The 23,978-nt window shown below is 33.7% G+C and overlaps 1 long non-coding RNA gene across 2 annotated transcripts; it reads left to right on the top strand.

Moving 5' to 3' along the window:
- The first annotated feature begins 16,233 nt into the window (after nucleotides 1–16,233).
- LOC147508697 (uncharacterized) lies at nucleotides 16,234–20,443 on the top strand. Of its 2 annotated transcripts, none has more exons than XR_015218157.1 (3): nucleotides 16,234–16,904; nucleotides 16,994–17,073; nucleotides 19,995–20,443. It is a non-coding gene; the product is annotated as an uncharacterized LOC147508697 (long non-coding RNA). The 2 variants fall into 2 exon arrangements; XR_015218156.1 differs by having other exon boundaries at nucleotides 16,247–16,904; nucleotides 16,994–17,052.
- The last annotated feature ends 3,535 nt before the right edge of the window (nucleotides 20,444–23,978 follow it).

Here is a 23,978-nt window from a genome sequence, read left to right as displayed (position 1 = left end):
ATTATTTAAAGGGTTAGTTAGACTTACCCCTCTTGCAATTGGGGGGGTATCACTAATATTTTTGAAAATGGGGGGGTAACATTAATTGCATCTAGTATGGGGGTAAGTTTAACTAACCCTTATTTAAAAGCCGAACAGCAGGCTAGGCTTATGGCCAATGAAAAAATTGATAATAATACCTTAATGGATAAAGAGATTAAGTTACCTAATAAAGAGGTAAATCATAATCATGTACAGGAAAAGTGTATTTCTCAACAAGTACTTTCTGAAGTAAACAAGAATATTACTATTGAAAAATGCACCTTTACTCTTGTAGACAATAATAGGGTAAAACCTATTTCTCGGGATAATAATTATTTACCCACTCAATCTGAGGTAAAAAGAGATTTACCAAATATCACTGTAAAATCTCAGGATTATGAACCTATTGATAATTATATTGGAGTTTTAGAATGTGATAAAATACATTCTATTAAGAACAAGAAGATGTCGTCTATTTATCCTCCAATAACACCTTTAAATCTAAAGGATAATATTGAAAAGGTGAAACCACCTAAAAAGCAGGACATATTAGTCAAAAAGACTGATAATAGATTTAAGACTTATAAAAAACCAAAAAGTCTTAAAGAAAAACAACACTGGAATAGACTTATGCCTAAAGCTAAAGCTCTTCGTTTCTGTCATAAATGCGATTATTATGGTCATAAGACTAGTCAGTGTTCTACTAGACCACAGGACTATAGTAATCTTTTGAAGATAAGAAAATTTAAGATTAATATACAAAACAAGATCTATAATCTTTATTATCTTCAGAACTTTATGACTTTACAAAATCTTGGTTCTTATAATAATATGAGATTTCCTAATACTCTTTATTTTAAGGGTAATCCTCGTATTACTAATGTTCTTGATTTACAGTATGAGGTTAATAACCTTAAAACAGAAATAAAAGCCTTAAAGATTAATAAGAATCTTTTGGACAGTTCAGTTTTTCAGCACCATAACAAGATAGATAATATTATATTCCAAAGATAGAATGTTTATGTCACCTTGGTTATTAAAGGAGAATATACCCTTACTAATCATATTGCTCTTATTGATAGTGGAGCAAATTTGAATTGCATTCAGGAAGGATTAGTTCCTACTAAATATTTTGAGAAATCTACTTAGAATCTTTCTACTGCTAGTGGTGCACCTATGCAGGTGGCATATAAGTTGACAGATGTATTCATCTGCAACGAAGGACATTGTTTATCTTCCACGTTCCTTCTGGTTAAAGATATGTCTCAGCATACTATATTAGGGAATCCTTTCCTTAATTCTATCATGCCTATTACTAGTATTACTGAGATAGGTATTCATGCAACCATTAATAATAAAAGAGTTATTTTTGAATTTATAACTCCTCCTGTGCAGAAGCAGATTGCTATGATTAATAATAATTTGATAGCAAAAGAAGATATAATTTCTTTAAAACTACAACAGAGACTTAACACTAAGGAATTTCAGCTACAAATTGAACAAATTAAAAATCAGTTTATTACTGAAGTTTGTAGTGAGATCCCCAATGCTTTTTGTGAAAGAAAGAAGCATATTGTCTCTTTACCCTATGAATCTAGCTTTAATGAAAATTTTATTCCCACTAAGGCTAGACCTAGTCAAATGAAGTCAGACTATCTAACTCTTTGCCAAAAGGAGATCCAGAGTCTTCTGGATAAAAAATTAATTACTCCGAGTAAATCTCCTTGGAGTTGTACTACTTTTTATGTAAATAAAGCAGCTGAGAAGGAAAGAGGTGTTCCCAAATTGGTTATTAATTTCAAACCTCTTAATGATGTTTTACAATGGATTAGATATCATATTCCTAATAAAAAGGATTTATTATATCGCTAATCTACAACAATCATCTTCTCGAAGTTTGACCTTAAGTCAAGATATTGGCAAGTCCAAATAGCTCCTGAAGATAGGTATAAAACTGCTTTTAATGTACCTTTTGGACATTATAAATGGACTATAATGCCCTTTGGATTAAAAATTGCTCCTTCAGAATTTTAGAATATTATGAATAATATTTGTAATCCTTATTCGGATTTTTCTATTGTTTATATTGATGATATTCTGATTTATTCTAAATCTTTAGAAGAACATATTAAGCATCTAAAGATTTTTAAAGATTTTATTAAACGTAATGGTTTAGTAGTGTCTGCACCTAAGATGAAGTTGTTTCTAACAACTGTTCGTTTTCTTGGTCATAACATTACTGAAGGAAAAATAATTCCTATTGACAGAAGTATTGGGTTTGCATCTAAATTTCCTGATGAAATTTTAGACAAAACTCAGTTACAGAGATTTCTTGGTAGTCTTAATTATTTAGTAGACTATTATAAAAATCTTTCGCAGGATACCTCTATTCTATACACCAGACTGATGAAGGTTCCTACAGCTTGGAGTTCAGGCCATACTCTTGCAGTACAAAAAATTAAGCTTAAAGCAAAGCAATTACCTTGCTTATCTTTGCCTAATTTTGAATGGTTTAAAATTGTTGAAACATATGCTTCCAATATTGGTTATGGTGGTATCTTAAAACAAAAGAATCCTATTTCTAGTAAAGAAGAATTAATCTGTTTTACTTCTGGGACTTGGAAGAAAGCACATAAGTCCGCACAGGAAGTGGCTATGTGTGCTAAAAGAGTAGCAGTCGACTGGGCCACCATGACATGGCATACTTGTCTTTTACTTCTGTCTTCAAAGGATAAGAATCATTATAATGCTTAACTTTTGGCTTTGGGGAAAAGCTAAAGGCAGGATGTCCCTTTCAAGGGTCCCATTAGGACAAAGCATTGTATTTTCAGCTGTAAGGATAAGAATCTGAAGCAAAATAATGCTGATTCTGTTTCTGGTCCTTATCATGGGCCATAGGTGATTATTGTTTTCTTTGATCTTTAAAAAACTTGCCGTGTAAACATAATCTTCCTTATTTTTTAGAGGAAGTGGGCTTGGGCTCCTGTTTAGCCTTAAGAGCTTCTTTGAATTTGGCCCATATGTCAATTGGTTCAACTGGAGGATTGGCAGAACTTGGATATATCTGAGTCAATGCTTCAGTGAGATTAAAATTGTTATCCAACTCCTCATCTGGCTAACCTTCTCCTGCTAAGCAAGCAAATTGATTTGATTCTTCTTAGCTATTGATTGATGTCATAGAAATATCATCATGCTGGGAAGATACTATTGCATTTTCTGAAGATACACACTCCTTGTTACCAGGAGATGCTATAGTTAGTAACTTGAAGGGCTTCTCCATGCATAAGTCATTGATTTAACTTTCTGAGAGATTTGAATTCTGAAATTTGATAAGATTCTTCATCATATCAAAAGGGTTTCCTATATCCATATCTCTGGTAGGATTCTGTCTGGGAGTCTGTTCAATGAATGATTTCAAATCATTCTCAATATTGATAATGGCTTCATCTGTTGGGAAAGTAATCCACCATCTTGAATAAAACTTCCTTTTGAGAACTGGAATTTTAAGGTGATTATATTCACATTTAAAATCCCACTTGAATATCCATGGTATACCATATATGGTAAAAAAGGTCAAGGATGATAATCCTTTTGGCATCTTGTCATCACCTTTCAGCTGAGGATGATTGTCCGTCCATTTTACAAAAATATCTAAAAGATTCTCAGGGAGAATATCCAGCTCAGGACCAAAATATTCCCACCACTGAAAAATCCAATATGGATAGTCAGTCTTGATAGACTGGGGACATAGTTTGATAAACCATGAATGTTTCCTGTGAGCATTCTAATAGAAAAACACATTAGTAAAAGCTGAGATATAATCCCAGTAATTATAAAGGATATTTGTCGAACTCAATTTTCGACACTTGTTGGGATCCAAACCACACTCATTGTAAGAGATAATTCTCTTAAAGATTGCTTTGCTGTAAAAGGTCGGACTATATTCCGAATCAGGCTTCTGTAACGTATGGTTAATATCCATAGTAGAAGTAGCCGAAGCTAAAATTTCTTCATAGATATATCTATGTTTGCCGTCAACAACAGGATACTGTTGTGTGTCAAAATATCTTCTTTGCATTTCCCAAGGATCAGGCACCCACTGCTCATCACCTGGTTGAAGATAAATGACTGTTTGATCTGCCCTTTTATTAGGGACATAAGGAGTCAGAGGAGTCAGAACTACCTCTTTTATTGACTTTCCTTTTTGCTGAGATAAGGGAGGAAATTGCTCCACATTGTCAAGGAAATTATATTTTCCTTTGCTTTTTCCATGGCCTTTAGTGGTATAACCACGACCTTTGCCTCTTTGAGAGGTGCTGATCATAATCCCTGCAAAAATTCTCTAGTTAGAAAATCTGGCAAAGAATTAAAGTCACCCTTGATATATTCAATATCAAAATCAAAGGCAGAAAGATCAGCTTGCCATCCTGCAAAAATCTATTTAGAAACAATATTCTTGATATCTTTTTGTAATACCTGTTTAGCAGCACTACAATCAATGCGTACCAAGAACTTATGATTTAATAAATCATCCTGGAATTTATCATCCTGGAATTTATGAATACATTTTACCAGTGAAAGAATCTCTTGCTTTATAGTGGAATAATTAATTTGTGCTTTCTTCCAAGTCCCAGAAGTAAAACAAATTAATTCTTCTTTACTAGAAATATGATTCTTTTGTTTTAAGATACCACCATAACCAATATTGGAAGCATCTGTTTCAACAATTTTAAACCATTCAAAATTAGGCAAAGATAAGCAAGGTAATTGCTTTGCTTTAAGCTTAATTTTTTGTACTGCAAGAGTATGGGCTGAACTCCAAGCTATAGGAACCTTCGTCAGTCTGGAGTATAGAATAAAGGTATCCTGTGAAAGATTTTTATAATAGTGTGCTAAATAATTAAGACTACCAAGAAATCTCTGTAACTGAGTTTTGTCTAAAATTTCATCAGGAAATTTAGCTGCAAAGTCAATACGTCTGTCGATAGGAATTATTTTTCCTTCAGTAATGTTATGACCAAGAAAACGAACAGTTGTTTGAAACAACTTCATCTTAGGTGCAAACACTACTAAACCATTACGTTTAATAAGATCTTTAAAAATCTTTAGATGCTTAATATGTTGTTCTAAAGATTTAGAATAAATCAGAATATCATCAATATAAACAATAGAAAATTCCGAATAAGGATTACAAATATTATTCATAATATTCTAAAATTCTGAAGGAGCATTTTTTAATCCAAAGGGCATTACAGTTCATTCATAATGTCCATAAGGTACAGTAAAAGCAGTTTTATACCTATCTTCAGGAGCTATCTGGATCTGCCAATATCCTAACTTAAGGTCAAACTTCAAGAAGATGATTGATGTAGATAAGCGATCTAATAAATCCTTTTTATTAGGAATAGGATATCTAATCCATTGTAAAACATCATTAAGAGGTTTGAAATTAATAACCAATCTAGGAACACCTCTTTCCTTCTCAACTGCTTTATTTACATAAAAAGCAGTACAACTCCAAGGAGACTTACTCGGAGTAATTAATTTTTTATCCAGAAGACTCTGGATCTCCTTTTGGCAAAGAGTTAGATAGTCTGACTTCATTTGACTAGGTCTAGCCTTAGTGGGAATAAAATTTTCATTAAAGCTAGATTCATAGGGTAAAGAGACAATATGCTTCTTTCTTTCACAAAAAGCATTGGGGATCTCACTACAAACTTCAGTAATTAAACTGATTTTTAATTTGTTCAATTTGTAGCTGAAATTCCTTAGTGTTAAGTCTTTGTTGCAGTTTTAAAGAAGTTATTTCTTCTTTGAGAAAGTTTAATTGACTTTCTTTTGCTATCAAATTATTATTAATCATAGCAATCTGCTTCTGCACAGGAGGATCGTTATAAATTCAAAAATAACTCTTTTATTATTAATGGTTGCATGAATACCTATCTCAGTAATACTAGTAATAGGCATGATGGAATTAAGGAAAGGATTCCCTAATATAGTATGCTGAGACATATCTTTAACCAGAAGGAACGTGGAAGATAAACAATGTCCTTCGTTGTAGATGAATACATCTGTCAACTTATATGCCACCTGCATAGGTGCACCACTAGCAGTAGAAAGATTCTGAGTAGATTTCTCAAAATATTTAGTAGGAACTAATCCTTCCTGAATGCAATTCAAATCTGCTCCACTATCAATAAGAGCAATATGATTAGTAAGGGTATATTCTCCTTTAATAACCAAGGTGACATAAACATTCTATCTTTGGAATATAATATTATCTATATTGTTATGGTGCTGAAAAACTGAACTGTCCAAAAGATTCATATTAATCTTTAAGGCTTTTATTTCTGTTTTAAGGTTATTAACCTCATACTGTAAATCAAGAACATTAGTAATACGAGGATTACCCTTAAAATAAGGAGTATTAGGAAATCTCATATTATTATAAGAACCAAGATTTTGTAAAGTCATAAAGTTCTGAAGATAATTAAGATTATAGATCTTGTTTTGTATATTAATCTTAAATTTTCTTATCTTCAAAAGATTACTATAGTCCTGTGGTCTAGTAGAACACTGACTAGTCTTATGACCATAATAATCGCATTTATGACAGAAACGAAGAGCTTTAGCTTTAGGAATAAGTCTCTTCCAGTGCTATTTTTCTTTAAGACTTTTTGGTTTTTTATAAGTCTTAAATCTATTATCAGTCTTTTTGACTAATATGTCCTGTTTTTTAGGTGGTTTCACCTTTTCAATATTATCCTTTAGATTTAAAGGTGTTATTGGAGGATAAACAGACGAAATCTTCTTGTTCTCAGTAGAATGTTTTTTATCACATTCTAAAACTCTAATATAATTATCAACAAGTTCATAATCCTGATATTTTACTGTGATATTTGGTAAATATCTTTTTACATCATATTGAGTGGGTAAATAATTATTATCTTGAGAAATAGGTTTTACCCTATTATTGTCTACAAGAGTAAAGGTACATTTTTCAATAGTAATATTATTGTTTACTTCAGAAATTACTAGTTGAAAAATAATCTTTTCCTGTACTTGATTATGACTTACCTCTTTATTAGGTAAATTAATCTCCTTATTAATTAAGGTATTATTCTTATTAGTAGGTAAATCAATTTTTACCTTGGCCAAAAGCCTAGCCTGTTGTTTGGCTTTAAGATAATCACTCATCTCTTTATTTAAAGTTGCATGTTCAACTCTGCCATTCAGAATTTTATGATCTTGATACTCAAGACAAAACCATTTTGCAAGAGTAGTGTGATTCCTCTGATGATAATCATAATAATCATCATAAGGACGAATCATAGGTTTCAATTCTCTAGGAGTAAAATATTTACTCAACTCTTCATATTTTAATTTATAGAATTGATTTGTTTCATAAAAGTTGTAATCCATTATAAAACAAAATCCATTTCTTACGTTGTGGGAGATTCCCTAGTTTTCTATGTATAAATACCATGTGGTATTTGTTGATTAGAGATACAAATCTCTTCTACAGATTGATTATACTGAGATAAAGATTCAGCTTCTGAAACTGAATTTCTAGGAGATTGTGGTATGGAGATCTTATAAGAGGATCTCAAAGACAAACTTCTACTAACAAAAGGTTTCTTAAAGTTTAATATAACTTCACCTTCAGTTAATTGAATTATTTGATCTAAATCATTATTAATGATTGGCTGTGGTTGAACAACATTTTTGCAAACCCATGAATCAGGAAATTGAATTTCACTCCAAGGAATCATCCTAGGTGTAGCTACACTAGAAGTTAAAAGATTTGTATCAATTGACACATTTTTACCTGGTGTAGTTTTATGCCATGCATTAGGAATTAAAGTTTGTAACACCTTATAGTGAATTCTTTATGTAATTCCAATCACCTCAGATCCAGGTAAAAAGTTGTAACCTTTAGCCTGAATTTGTAATGATAAAGAATCATAAAGATTTCTATCAAATAAAGATAAACTTAAATTAGGATAGACATCAAAATAAACTGGTCCATGACAAAGACTAGTCTCTACTGCTCCCATAAGGGACGGTAAATAGTCGAGACATCTAGCATCTTTGAGAGTTGCTTGAATACAAGCATTCATACCCAAAAGGGTCAAAGGTCTGAAAGGAACCAGTATTAATCCTACATGAATAAATTTATAATTTTTCACATAAGAATATAAATCACGAGGACTTAAAATATGCAAATTATTACTCATAGAATGTAAACTAATAGTTTGTTCCATAGTTTTTACAGCAATTTTACTGGTCATTTTTTCAATCTAGTTACCATATCTATATATGGTTTTGGGATCCATATTAGGAATCGTCCATTTATTCATTTTGTCCTGTGTGTTGAGATCATACTCAATTAATTTTGTGTTCTTAATTGAACTTAGATCATCATTTGATGACTGTGCTATGGGTGTTGAGGTGTTAGTGCAATAACAAGTAGAGTATAATGAATTATAATCGTACCAAACAGTAATAAAATTATTCATGATGCAATCATTGATACATCGTCTTCTTCTCCAAATATTATAAACAGTACAATCAAAATCAAGTCTTTAAAGTTTATATTAAGTAAAACCACGTCTGGCAAATGGCCTAAACGCATTTCCTACTAAACGGCACTGCATATACCCTACGCGACTTGGGTGACATCCCAGAGTTACCAGTATAAACGCAAAGAAACAATAATGACCTATTGCTTATGCAAATAGTCTTATATCAACAAGAATGAAATTAAGTGATCCTAACTTCATCTCTAACAAGATACTATTTATAATACTGGAAAGGAAGAGTTAACAGTATTTTAGGATCCAGGCGGACATTCTTGTGGTCGGAAAACCGAACCTTTAGCAAGTAGTCCTAAAGAGTAACCCTTATGCCTTTTTCCTTGATCATACTAATATCTCTTACTTACATCTTTACTTAGGAAATAAAACAATTAAATATAATTGTAAGACATTTCCTCACCGTAATGCACTAACCTCAAATTAAGCTGCCATGGCTCTGATACCAAAAGAAAAAGAAGATAGTGTTGCTAAAATCAGTACTATATATATATATATATATATATATATATATATATAACGTCAACAAATTCATATCTTGCACAAGATCACAACCAAATCAAGTACTAGAAAAAATAACTATACTTTAAGCCCAATTGTTTTAGCTTCAATTCGTCGCTATCGTTGGCGTTGGAGTTTGATGTAGTGATTGTTGGAGCTGGAATAATAGGATTAACAATAGCACGACAGTTTTTAAAAGAATCAAATTTATCAGTTGCTGTAGTTTATGCAAAAATATACCAAGTACCCTATCTTATCGAATAATGAAATATTTGTTTGCAATATTTTGACAATATAGTATGATAGGCTTTCTCTAAAATGGCCATATTCATAGGCAGCTTATATATATAGTGTCTTGCACAACTTATATGGTATCGTCCGTATTAGTAGTGTTTTTTATGACACTGTATCAACAGTGAAAGACACTATATAAGTTGCCCACGAACATGTCCATTAACGGACATGGATATGTCTATTTTAGATAAAGCATGTATTTTAGTATGGACTTTTGACAATTTATTTGCAATATGTATTATTTGCAACTATAATTTGTTCTGTTATTTCGACAATAGTTTTCACACTTTGCAATTGTAATTGTAACCATAGGCTGCCAGTACTGTTTTGATATAACATGAACATGTAATGTAAGTTAAAAGAAGCGAAGGAAAAACAGAGAGACTCAAAAGAAAAATAAATAAATTATTATATAATGGAATGTTAAAATGTGTGTATTTAATTCAGTAAAGGGATTTCTAGGAATGAGATAAGTCATGAACAATTTTTACGTGAAGAAGTAAAAAAACGTAATCAATTTGTCTAGTTCATTAGGATAATCGGCTCTCACCCGATAGAACCGAGTTCAAGTCTCAGCAATGAAATTTATTGATTGAATCCGGTTAGTTAGGAAATGTACTCCTAACTAAGCCAACCTTCTCGTAAGATCTTTTTCATTTGAGTACAACTTCCTAACTTAGGGAAAAAAAATGAAGTAAATAAAATGTAGTAGTACATATATCATTTGTTGTTAGCTTTGAAGATTTATGCAGCATGGTCGTGGTAATAAGATGTTGGAACTGTGCTATTCAATATGACCAATGATCAATGTAATTTAATCTTAGATAAACATGTACATATACATTGTCATAATTGAATATTACAATGTCGTAACCTACGAGTACATCTTTACCAAAAAAAACTTGCTGGTACATTTCAGTGTGATAGACGTTGTTATCTAGGCAGTTGGATTTCACACTTCATTATTTATCCTTTACCAACATACATAACAACAGAAGGGAACGTGCTTGAGCAACCACAAATATGTATTTCACAATCTTTCTATTCATTCAAAACAATGAGGTGCCTTTGTACAAAAAAAAGATCACAAACATGAAGTACCAAAATGGGAGTTACATAACACCTCCAATTTCCAATTTCATAAAATATAATACGCAGGTGATGAAGAATATCTAATGTCATTAGTCATCTCCCACTTTCACATAACCAAAATGCATGCATGATTTATGTCCATTCTAACTCATCTGCAAAACCTATATAATTTCATGAAAATATTAATATAAGAATAAGAGTAATCTAAGAATAAAATGAGCTAAGTACTCGAAGAAACGGGATGATTGGAAGTAGGAGTGTAAAAAAAAACTGTTGACCCATCATCCGGTAGGGCATCCGGTCTTCACCCGCCATCCAAACCCGCACCGGCCCGAAAATAGACCCGTCCCGCCACCGTTTTTACACGGTCGGGCTATGGGTGTAAGTTCTATGCTCAAACCCGACCCGTCAAGTCGCCAGACCTGCACCGTGTCAAAAGCCGTTGACCCAACCCTGTTGACTTGCACAATTTCAAGACTCTAACTCTAATATTTTTGTATTTTGTTTATATTTTCTTTTAACTTTAGTAGGAATTTAGGAGATATAAACACAAACTTATGAGTTCAACATCAATTTCAAATATTCAAGTTTGAACATTGGGCAAATATCAAAAGTTTAAATTCAACTTTCTAATTTTTGAGAAGATTAATCATTCATCTTTGTATTAATTTCGAATTCTTTTAGTTTATATTTTATTGTTTTATACCATAGATCCTCGCTCACATCTTCATTTTATCATGCTATGAAAAATAATCAATTTACAAATGACAAATCACGAGAAAAAAATTTCAAATTTACAGATATGGTTTTGGGTTTTAGTTCAAGTTTTTTTTTATATTTGTTTATTTTTAATTGATTGATTATATTTTTTTTTCTCTATGCTGTGAATTGGAAATATATTACTTGTAGAATTAGAAAGTTTTTTTCTAGGTGAAATTGGGTTAAAATGATAATTTCCACCTGACCCGAATGACCCGCCCAAAACCCGCCCCGTAAGCTGACCCAACAGGTCAGGTGATGGTACTAAGACATGACACTTCAACCCGCCCCGTTGGTGACCACTAGGTTTGTATCCCCTAGACCCGACCCATCACTATTTGACCCACAGTTGACCCGCCCCGCCCCGCCCCGTATTACACCCCTAATTGGAAGGTACCAGCTAGGAGAAAATAAGTGGTTAGCAAACATATTTGAAAAGGGAAAGAAATGGGCTTCAGTTTATACGCGTGATATATTTTGTGCATATAGGTACACGACCCAACAGAGTTAGAGTATTAATGCATACTTTGATGGCTACTTGAAGAGATCTTTGCCTTTAATAACATTTATGAAACAGTTTGAAATGACTGTAGTATACATGCGAGATGCTGAAAATGATGAAGACTATGAAAGCAATTATACCAATCGTGCTAGCTTTGAAATTTTCTATGGTAATTGAGAAGGAAGCTGCTAAAGTTTACACGAAAGAAATTTTTGCAAGGTTTCAGCAACAACTCCAAGAAGGTTTTTCTTATTGCCAAAGAAAGATTGAGAAAACCGGTACAAAGTCCACGTTTCATGTGTGGAGGGATGGTCATGATCATACATTTCGAACCGTCACATATGATTCTTGTGATAATACTGTCACATGCAATTGTTTGTTGTTTGAATTTCCTGGATATTTGTGCAGGCACATTATGAAGATATTTGTAGTTGTGGATGTTTTGAACCTTCTAGAAAAATACGTGCTTAAAAGATGGACAAAGGATGTGAAGTCTGAATCAGTGACAACCAAAGATGGAGAAGAAATGGTAGATGATTGTTATGCATCTGTTACAATAAGGTTTAGCCAACTCTATCGTGAAACCGTTAATATAGCAACTAAAGGTGCTTCATCAGTCAAAGCTGATATATGCTTGGAGAACACTACTTAGAGTTTTGAACTCTCTAAATTGGTGCAAAAGCAATCAAGGTTCCTTACTCACGATCTTCGTTTCGTAGAGTTGGAATAAAGATTCGAACTAAACTAAAGCTTAGAACAACTACAAATTGGAATTTACAATTAAGGGAAACTAAGGAGTAAGGTCATAATATAAATGCTAGATTTTTCTTTCCTACATAAACATTAAGAAAACATTAACGTTGAAAACATTCACTTAATACCGAAATAAAGATTTGAAAAAGAAGGTGGAGAGTTAATCCTCCTCATGTGAAACTATCATTAGTGTTGATTTGAAAAAGGTTTTGATTCTTCCTAGACTCATAGACAAGTCCTTAACGGAAAAATAGATTTGATCCCTAGCATGCATGGCTCACTAAAGAGCTCATACATGCTAGCAAGTGAAACCAAACAATGACTTATCTCTAAGCTCATTGCTTGATTCCTAACTAAACTTTACACCAACTACCATTTTGGGGTAGGATGTAGAGTTAGTTGTTCTTCCTAAACCTACCAAACCAACAACAATTGGTTTACCCTCACATGAGTTAGATTAACTCCCCAAAAGGGAAGTTAGCTCATGATCCTTGGGACAAGGATTTATGAACTAAGAAAAAAACACAAAAGAGAAAGAAAGAAAGAGAGAGAGAGAAGAAAGATGAACAACCAAACTCACTTCTATTATTTTCTAGAAGAACAAGTGTTCCTCCATTAAAACTATTACAAGCTTTTTTTAATCAAAACTAAAAACTAACTTCTCCTTTTCACTAAGGAACTAAAATAATGTCATGTGAGAAAAATAAGTCAAGGGAGTAAATGGAGTGTCCCCACATTTGTCTAATTTCTTCTCTATTTGAGAGAAATCTCATTTCCTCCCACGTGAATTATCAAACCACATTGATTCATTTTTATCTACCACATTAAAACAAAGTGACACCTTGCCTTTTTTCACTATTAACACCTAATCTAATTTATTACATGCAAGGTGTCAACTTTGCACCAATAATTTGTTATCTTTGTCTTGACATGCTCCATGATTGATGACTCATCCAATCTTGTGGCCCCAAGATAGTGGGTCCATGTATGCGATCCGATGGCGGTCCGGTATTTTTGGGCGGTGTTACAATTTCCCTTTATCGTAGAGTTCATCGCCTACGATTATCCGAGCATCTCTCGTGGTCGCATTCGAGTCCCTGGTTCGAGAGGTAGGAGCTTTGGAAGTTTGATGCTTACGTGTAGATTTGGGAGAATTAGATATATCTGCCGTTCCTCGTGCTTTATTTCAGTTTAACCAATATTTCCATGTTTACTGCAAATACCTGCAAAAGTATGAAAACATATTTATTTCATGATTATTAAACACATAATTAACCAAATTTATATGTCTCAATGGGGTTTCATAATACACTTTTGGGTGCTTATCAAAAGCATTCAAGGTTGTAATGAAGGGTTTCTATAATCTTTTAAAGGAAGTTGAAGCGACATTCAAAAATGTGGAAATCAACCCCATAAAGCAAATTGGAAGTGCACCAAGTGAAAAGTTGAGCCAAACTAAGTCTAGAATACGTATGCGCAAAGTGAAACCATTGAAAGATCCACCCATTATGAAGCATAAGGGGCGACCAGGAAGGAAAAAATCATGGACTGACAATAATGGCAAGAAACAAACAAGAACCAATCCCGGTCAAGCTAAGGATGTTAAGAAACTTGCCAGGGTTGAGTTATAGATTATGGTCATTATTTGCTTGTGTTTGTTAACTTGTAATTATAGTTTGTAGTGATATGCATTATTAGTTTGTGCAGTCAACAATCTTCAAGTTTAGGAGCTAATGACTTGTCTCATGGTAGCATGAACATCAACCTTAATGATCCTAGTGAGGTGATAATCTTTCTGCCTTGTTACAATTATTTATACATGTTTGAATGTTTGTTTCCAACCAAGCTCAAACGTTTCGACAGTCTCACACCCATACAAACATTTAACAAAATCATCCCAAAAACCTAGATTTGAGTTAATCACCATCTAATTGATTACGTTTAACTTTAACCACCTAATTAGATACAAAAACACCATACTAAGAATGCATAGGCTTAACTTTAAGAATAATCATAAAATTGAGAATACATAAGATTCATCCTTCAAACCCAAATCACATACTCAATTACATCAGGCCATGTTTGGTTCAGTTCAAAAATAGCGATCCATTTCATATGAACAATGAAATTACAGTCCAAGTAATTAAGCTGTTAGTTACAAAAAATGAAAATGCTTACCATCTTATACTTAATTTGAACATGCATTTCATGCTCTCCTATCTACTACAGTCTCAAGGCACACCACCACACAAAAACTAAGAAGAGTTCAGAGACAATTACCTGACAAAGCATCTCAAACGAAGAACCAATTAGTCAGACACAATGGAGCAGCAACAACACAAAGGGGATTTAAAGGCGATAAAGTTATTAAAATTTGGAGAGAGATCTAGGAGAAAAAAGGGTGAGAAAAGCCCTTGATGGAGGGAGACAACGGGAGAGACTTTCAATGTTTATCGTCTTCCCCACCCTAGCTTTTTTTTTTGTTTTGTTTTTGGTTTCTCAATTAATTTTCTTTTTCTTTTGGTTTTTGGTTTTTGGTTTATTTCGTTTTTAATTTGGAAAATAAGAAAAAGTGTGACAAAAGCAGGCCGAATGACGTTTTTCTCCAAGCTAAAGCACGTGTTGGGTTTAGCATCACTATGCAATCTAACAGTTTAGATGCAGCAGGTACGATAATGTTAAGAGATCGATCTTTTAGTATCACGACTCTAATTTTTTAGTACCTTGAATTTACCAAAAGTTTTCAATATGGTACCCGAACTTATTTTTTGGCCTCATAGTACCTTGAACTTCCAATGTCTTACGATTAATTACCTTTAGACATTTTCTGACCAAAATGCCCTAGCTTATTTTATTTTTTAATTGCCATCCATTACACTTAAGTTTATAGACATGTGTCATCGTGTAATCCTTTCCAATAGAGTGAATCCGATGGTGGTTATGTTGGTTGTTCATCTTCTTCACCGATCCCTTATAACCACCCCACAAACTCCACCCGACCACCACCGACCATAAGTTTTTGGTCTAAAAAAAAATAACTCAATACCATTCTCAAACCATTTCAATTTTAATAAAAATATTATGGTTGGTGGTGGCCGGGTGGAGTGGTGGTGGGGGTGGATAAAGAAGATAAACAACCACCGTTGGATACATTCTATTGGGATGGGTTAGTTTACGACACATGTCCACCAACTTAACTATAATCAATGGCAATTTAGAAATAAAATAAGCATGGGCATTTTGGTCAGGAAAATTCCAATAGTACTAACAAATTGGAAGTTCAAGGTATTATTTAGGCCAAAAAAAAAAGGCTCGTAGCTTGTGGTAAATTTAGGGTACTAAAAAGTTATTAACTCATACTTACTTCAAGCCAAAAACAACAAAATTAGAAAAAACCGATATCATTTGCAAGCTTGATAATAAATTGAAACTAAAACTATTGCTCAATAAAGCAGCAATATAAACAATGATGATAACAATCTTCAACTTAAACTCCGCAAACACGTAGTATGACTCACATGTTCATGTTGGCATGTATCAAAAAACGTAAACTATAAACATCTTGTTGCGGTAAATAAATGCACTCAAACTTCATAAAAGTCATTGAGTATCAGAAAATTGAGTATCAGAAAAAAACTACTTAAAACACATTTTCTAGTTCGATATAAAGGCTAATTGAGTATCAGAAAAAAACTACTCGTATTACCTCTAGTCATTGTTGAAAATCAGCATGGGTCTCCAACCAATATTGCTTTTGTCAAAATTCAAATGCAAGAAATAAATGAGTCGTACAAATGGAGTTGTTTGTTTTACAGCCCAACCGGTTATAGAAGCCCAGTGATTCGGTTATTTCTTGTGCAGTTCTCAGATTGGCATTTGGCATTTTTACATAATTCTTACTTTTTCCTCAATGCGCAATACTGTAAATGCACTTAATGTGCAGTGTTCTGCATCGTGGATTTCGAATCTTTCATTAAAACTGAATAAGGGGAAAACCGGTAGATCAGTTGTTTAACTGGCTGCACCAAGTTACCAAATCTCTACGTGTTTCGCTGATTTCTCTCCCGGCTTCCAAAGAAGAAAAAGAAAATTACTCTTCATTCTCAACCTTCGCCTCCTCTTTCACCTCAAAATTGATACAATTGAAAATGAGTGATTTGAAATCTGACACAAGCATTTTTTTTGGTTGTTGTTGTGGTGGGTGCAGGCTTTAGAAGAGATAATTCTGAGGTTGAGGTTCATTTATGCTTATAATTTTGAGGTTCACTTATAACTACGGACTATCTTTCATGTTTCCCAGAGATCGATGATAATGCTTCCATTAAGGCTAATTGCTTATGAGTTATGAACAACCCCCCATTCAAACTCTAATCTTTGCATTTTAACAGGTTCGTAGTAATAATTTTCAACTCGATATCTACATTAACTTATAATAAAATGTTATCATCTTCTCATCAACTATGATGTTGATTTGCAGGATTATACAGTTACCCTTGAACTCCTCCTTACAGCTGGAATGCTCGATTTGTTTCAAAGGTTATACTCCCGTCCTATAAGGTTGTAACTGCTAGCATTTATCTGAATTTGACTAAGTATGTTTCTGTTACTGTCATCCGAAGTTGTAAGAAGTAGTGTCTGGCTATGACTTTGGCATGAACAATTCAGTCTAGTCAATTTGCTTTGTGATTCTTGTTTCCTACCTTGGTGCTATTTACACTGTCGTGTACTGCTATGCAGCTCTAATCTCATTCAAGCCTGGCTTTTTGTGACATGACCCACCCCAGTTTTCTGAAAAGTATGTCCTTGATCCACCCCACTTTTCTGTGACATGCCAACAAAATTAAATAATGTTTGATTATTAGATACATAAGGATCAGCTTGTCATGGTGTTTATTTAGTTGGCTATGAACTGTGTTATAATGATTCCTAGTGCTTCACACATTTTTTTTGAGTTTATGAATTGCTTGGAACTTGCTTTACAGCAGGTGATGACATAAACCAACTTGGTATGATTGTGTGAACCCAATTTATACCCTTTTGCCTCACATATCCTCTCTCTCCTCTCTCCTCGGTCTCTTCACGAAGATGAGACGCCCTCTCCTTTGAACCTCTCAGCTGAACCCATTTGGGACTGCCTACGATCAAGTTGTCTCATAGTTCTCCTCCTTCATTCATCTCCCTTCACTGCCGCCTCCTCTCCTCCCTCTTTCTCTCTCTCCTTTCCTCTTTTCTATTAGGTCAAAGTCATTGGGCCTCCTGCTATTGGGCCCAATCCTTTTGGCCCAATACCATACAAGGCCCACTTGTTTCTCTCTCACTCCTCTTCGGATTATATTCCTCTGCTTTTCTTTTTCTCTCTGTGTACTCTTTTGACCCTACTACATGTGATGTTTGTGGTCATGAATATGGCTCACACAATGATTGTTTTTATATTAGTAGCCCTTGCCTTGTTTCTTTTGTTCTTCTGTACCAGTGTTTATGATGCGTTGCAGAAGTACCTTAAAACGCTACATTTATGTGTTAGTGAAACAATAAAAGGACCAATGATTGAGGAATATGCTTGTAAGCTAAATGAAATTGAAGATCTAGTGCACTTCAGTTGTGGAAATTCTGTTTTGTTTGCAGTTTTGTTTTTTTTTTTTTTTTTTTTTTTCTTTTTTTTTTAATGTTAAATGTTATGTTTTTGTGGGTTTTGAAATTGGAGGTTTGGATATAGTGGTAGGGTTATAATATAGAAGTGTGTAGAAAATTGAAGTTTATGTAATTTTTGTAAATGTAAATGAGATGGATGGGATTGGGATTCACTATTTCCTAAGATTGAAAATAAGTTGGCTATTGTTGTGATTCTAATCTTTGATGTTTTATCGTAAGCTATTTTGCTGTTGTGAGGAGTTGGGCTTGCTTTTTGAATGAAAATAGATCAAAAGAAACAGAAAATCTGCCGAAAATTAAGATTGCTTTTTCCATTGCTTTTACTAGTAAATTTATTTTGTGAACATAACTATCAGACGTTTACTGTAATCATAATAATGTCATACTTCGTTTTTTTACTTATATTTTTACTATAATCATAATAATGTTCCGAGTTTTTTTTATTTTTCATGAAATTTTGTTTACTATCTAGGCTTTTGAACATAGGAAGGTACAAGACAGGGATAGGGGAAGGAACATATGGCATAGTTTATTCTACATGCGATATTAAGCAACGGAAGTTGATAGCTGTAAGGGTGGAATTTGAGCCGAGGGCTCGGAGCTTGGCTTGGGCTTGGCTCATTTAAGCTCGGCTCGTTTAACTATATGAGCCGAGCTCGAGCTCAAATTAAAGCTCGTGTAACAAATGAGTTTGATGAAGCTCGGCTCGTTTAGCTCAAATAACATATTTATAGTGTAAAATAACCGAGCAGCTCGGGCTCGGCTTGGGCTTGGCTCGTTTAAGCTCGGCTCGAGCTCACTCGTTTAACTATATGAGCCGAGCTCGAGCTCAATTTAAAGCTCGTGTAATTAGCGAGCCAAGCTTGAGCATGGTAAAACTCGGCTTGTTTAGCTCGAATTCCACGCTTAGGTAGGTGTGAAGAGAATACCAATGGATGATGGTGGGATTACAAAGTCTACAATGTGCGAACTAATTCATCCAAACATTCTGAGCATAGACTTTGTAATTTCACCCTTATCCATTGGCATTGTCTTCACAGCTACCAACTTCTGTTGCTTAGTATCCCATGTAGAATAAACTATGCCATATGATCCTTCCCCTAAATTGTATAATGTGCAAACTAATAACTAATTCATCCAAACATTCTGAGGTAAATTCATGAAGAATAGGCTCTAGGTGACTTTTGATAGGCAACTTATTCACGTTATGAATCGTTGTACTTATTATAATGTTTAGTTACTAAAAGATGAAAATTGTTAGAACCTTAATAAGAACTTGAAAAATTATGTTCATGAAAGGTTTAACAGTCCTTTGCTCATTGAAACTGTACGTTCATTGCCATCGTTTGCACATTATTTTCTCATCAATTGATACTTGAGTTTACAGTTAAAGAGTTTCCTTTCTTTAGTTTTTTCCCCAACTGCTTTTTTTCAATCCCGTGTATGGAAAACTTTCATATTATAGTCAAGTTGTGCCCATACAGTGGTATCCTTGTTATTAAGTCTTGGAAAAACAATGTCGTGAGCTACTGCCCTGTTCTGAAAGCTGAGTAAGACCTTAGGATTTGCAAATGCACCAAGTATTTGTGTAAGACACGAGACTCAAGTGGGAGGTCATGAGTTATTTTTTGTTAGGCTTAGAGGCCACAATTACAGTGGAGAATATACATCTAGATACTGCTATGGCAGAACCATAAAGGTTGTAACTATACAATAGACTAATCTAATTTTCACTCCTTAATACATTTAAATTTGTATTGAACCAGATGACTTTGGACCTACATCTAAATATGTAGAATATGGTAACCAGTTCCATTGAATTTCAGGTGTGAAGATCTATTTGTCGAAGAGGACTTTCTGTGTTGTTACAGAGCTGATGAACATGAACCTGACAGCTTACATAATGAAATTTGAAATAGAATGTCCTGCTATGGTGAAGGTAAGGAGGCGATGGTGTTTCTAGTCCATTTGTCTTGAAATCAGTTAAATACTTGTCTCTTATGGAAGGTTTTTATGAAACAACTCTTGGCTGGACTTGCTCATATTCATGACCAAAAAGGAATGAATCGTAACATCAAAGCGTCAAATATACTTGTTAACACTGATTCTACACATAGGGTGAAGATTGCTGATTTTGGATCTGCTAAGATTCTATTGAATCTGAACCTATCTCCCCTCGTATGTATTTTTTTTATTTGTTATTAATGATCTGTTAAGGAAATTTTTGGCTTCATGGCATTAAATTAATTAATGGGTATTGAGTTGGTTTTACTAAGAGGAGGTCCATTAGTGTATTTTTGGGCTATTGGACATCCCAATTACTTGGGATTAAGGTGACAATACCTTTATTCGAATTCAATATGGTGAATGTTTGTCTTTGTATATGGATTTGTAAGCTTAAAAGGGTAAGAGTGCTCATTATTTGAGAGGTTGATGGTTCGAATCCATCTGGATCCATTTCTAATTAATTTGTTAATTTGAAATAGACTTTTTTTTTTTTTTTTTTTTGAATGATCATATTACAACTTGGGATAATATTGTCGTTGCTCATAATCACATTAGGGATAGATATTGAGATAGATAATATTTGAGACTTTTGTTAAAATAATCGAATAACCATCTAGTAATGTAGGGATCAAGGTGCACGATGGTATGTAGCTGAAGAAGCTCATCTAAACTAATTCTAATGGGTGAAATATGGGAAAGGGTCATGTTAGTTTGGGGATTTTGTTTTTTAATGTGCATCCAATGGTTGTCATTGAAAAGAAAGATTGTTGCGGAACTCGCGTAAAGTGATATTGTAATTATTTGTTTATGTGTTTTTTTCCCCTCTAATCCCTTATACTTAATCTTGCCATTTTAGTGTTCCTTAGTGTGTGTTTGTTAAATTTTAACTCATGGAAAGGAAATGAAATAAAATGGGTGGTCCACTATGGAATGGAATGGAATGGAATGGAAAGGAAATAATTTTAAATGGTATGTGTTTGGTAAACTGGGGAAAGGAAAGTAAAAACTAGGGAAAGGAATAATCATGTTTGTTTGCAAAAGCTATGGAAAGGAATAATTGTATTGTTGAGTGGAGTGTATTAGTAGTAAGTTTCTATTCATCTATTTCCTTTCCTTTCCTTTCCACAAAAATTTCAGGGGTTAGCTAAAGACACAAAACTTTTTCCATTTGTTTCCATATGGAAAAGCCCATTTCCTTTCCATGGGTAAACAAACGCCTTAAAAACTATGGAAAAGGTGGACCACTCTTATTTTCCTTTCCTTTCCATCATAACAAACACACCCTTAATCGACTCCCAAGTGTTTTACTCGTATCTAAATAATTACACTTTTTATGGAGGATATAAAATTAGGATTTATAATCTCACCGTTTCAATACTTCGATCACTTAAATTATATGATTTTCACGCTTACAATTTCTTAAAAACAATTTCAGCTAGGCGAAAGTATTTTCATTAAAAGTTATTTAATTGATAGGATTATTGATTTTCACTGATCAAGTTATGCAGAATAAGCATCCTCGTAATAATTGAATTATAAATAAAGTATGCTATTCTCTATGTTATACCCAATGTTAAAATTTTGTTGGCGTTGGCGGTTTCCTAGATTATCACAATCATCCATTTAAAGTTCCATTGCAATGTAAGTTGTGTTGTATTCCTCCTCGGCTTCTGTGGTGGTAGGATAAGGGACCCTTGAAATCAGCGGATGGCGGCACCCAGGTCAGCATAAGATACATAGCCGCGGTTTACAGGATCGAGATGGGACATCTGTCACGGTACAGAAACTCTACACGTGGAAAGAAGAAGACCGCAAGATGGATGGACAGGTGGAAGGCTAGGATTGAGAGAGAGAAAGATATAAAGGAAAAGAAGTGGAAAGAGAAGAGGAGGGCATTTTGTTTCAAGAGAGGAGACCAAAGAAAGAGGGAGGCGATCCAAAGAGAGGAGAGTAATAGTGTTAGGGGTTGTAATAGTGTTTGAGAAATAGAAAACTTTAGTCTTAACAGTATTTGGGGGTGAAACAGTTTCCAACGCTATATAGTGGCATGGACAAAATTCTTATCAACATCATTCGTGATATGAAAAGTCGCATGTGGAGAAAAATCAATTTTTTCCATTAACATCATTTAATGATAGTTGATGTATAATACGATGAGCATATCAAATATGGAACAACGGTGAAAGAAATACAAAAAAATTTGGAAAGTTGATTGATAGAGCAACAACCAATTCTAATGTGTTTCTAACTTTTTTTTTTTTTGCTAAAGATAACATTAATGATTTTCTAACTCAATATGTATGTTTATATTTATTTATCTATTATAATAAAACACATTGGGAGGACAAAGGGTGGTCGGGATCGTTTGGGGATATGAGTTAGATTGGGGTAGATGTACGATCTAGAGCATTTTGAAACTCCTTTTCAATGCCATTTAAAAGTATTACTTAATAAACTAAGGGGTTGTTTGTTTTTTTATTTTTAAGCATTCAAAGACCAAGAGAAAACTAAGTTTTTCAGATTCAAAGAAAGTCAAGTTGTTTGTTTTGTTGGAGTCTTCAAAGATTCAAAGGTACCAAACCGACTTCAACATTCGTTTCTTTTTTCAATCGAATGAAGAAAAGAGTCGCTCAAGTTAGGTTTCCACCTCTACCCTTCCATAACTTGATAACTCCAACTCATCTTCTCTCACTTTTTTGGTTGTTGGCTTATAATAACAAGGTACATAAAAGTTGTGTTTTATTATTTTTTCCCAAATATCGATTTCTCTACTATATTTATCTTTGATCCATTCTTAATATGTGTTGTGTGTACTATTTATATATCGTTTGTTTTTGTGTTTTGTTGTTCTTTTGATTGACAAATATGTTTGAATCGTTGGAAACAATTCCTTCATTGTAATATGTATTGATTAATCAACATGTTTTGAATGATGCATATACCTAGTATTGATTAATATGTGTTATTTATATAAAGATCCGCCTACCTAGCTAGTATTGATGCAATTAGCATAAGTAGAATGTTAGAAAACCGAACTGTCTATCCGAAACCTTCATTGGGTACCCAAAACCTCATAGCATCATGGTCAGAATTAATAATAAATTCACGATGGATGAGATAGTGTCGCCAATGAATAAGAGCACGAACATGCTCTTTTTGAATCTATGAATGACTTGTAACATTTAGTATGGGTATCGTTAGAAAAAGAAGGTAACATTGATTATCAAATTCTGCAAACCGCACCTATGTTGTTTTAAAAGACACTTTATGGAATAATTGACATTCTTCTATCTGTGTAAATGCCTAGTGCACACAGCTGATCGTACATTAAGCTGCGTACTCAAATTCGAGAAGGCATCGTTAGGCTTCACGAACTTGACAATACACAACAAACTTCAGGATGGAGCTCTGCAAGCTCCCACATAAGACGAGACAGTTGTTCCTGTTCTGTCAAAGTAAAAGAAGTAGAGAACACAGGCATAGTATGAGAGTTCAATCAAACATATCGAATCATCACAGCTGAAATTGGTAACCAGACAATTCCCAAACCTTGCTTCTGAATGCAATAGTACATCTTAAATTTGACATAAAGATATTATACTAGACAACACTTACCTATTTGCCTGAGATATGAATCCTTGTATCTATCAAAAATAGAATGTGTCGGGTTTCCACCCTTCTCGATATCTTGAGGTAGTTTTCTGAAGAATTCAAGTGTCAGATAACTAGATTCCATGTCAACTAGTTTAAGAGTTGCTTTCTTGCTTTCATCGCGCATTCTATCCAACGATTCACATCCAGCA

This window comes from Coptis chinensis, chromosome 3 (genome assembly GCF_015680905.1).
Source record: "Coptis chinensis isolate HL-2020 chromosome 3, ASM1568090v1, whole genome shotgun sequence".
Classification (NCBI taxonomy): Eukaryota; Viridiplantae; Streptophyta; class Magnoliopsida; order Ranunculales; family Ranunculaceae; genus Coptis; species Coptis chinensis.
The sequence above is the reverse complement of the archived record's forward strand: the minus strand, read 5'-3'. Positions and strand labels throughout refer to the sequence as shown.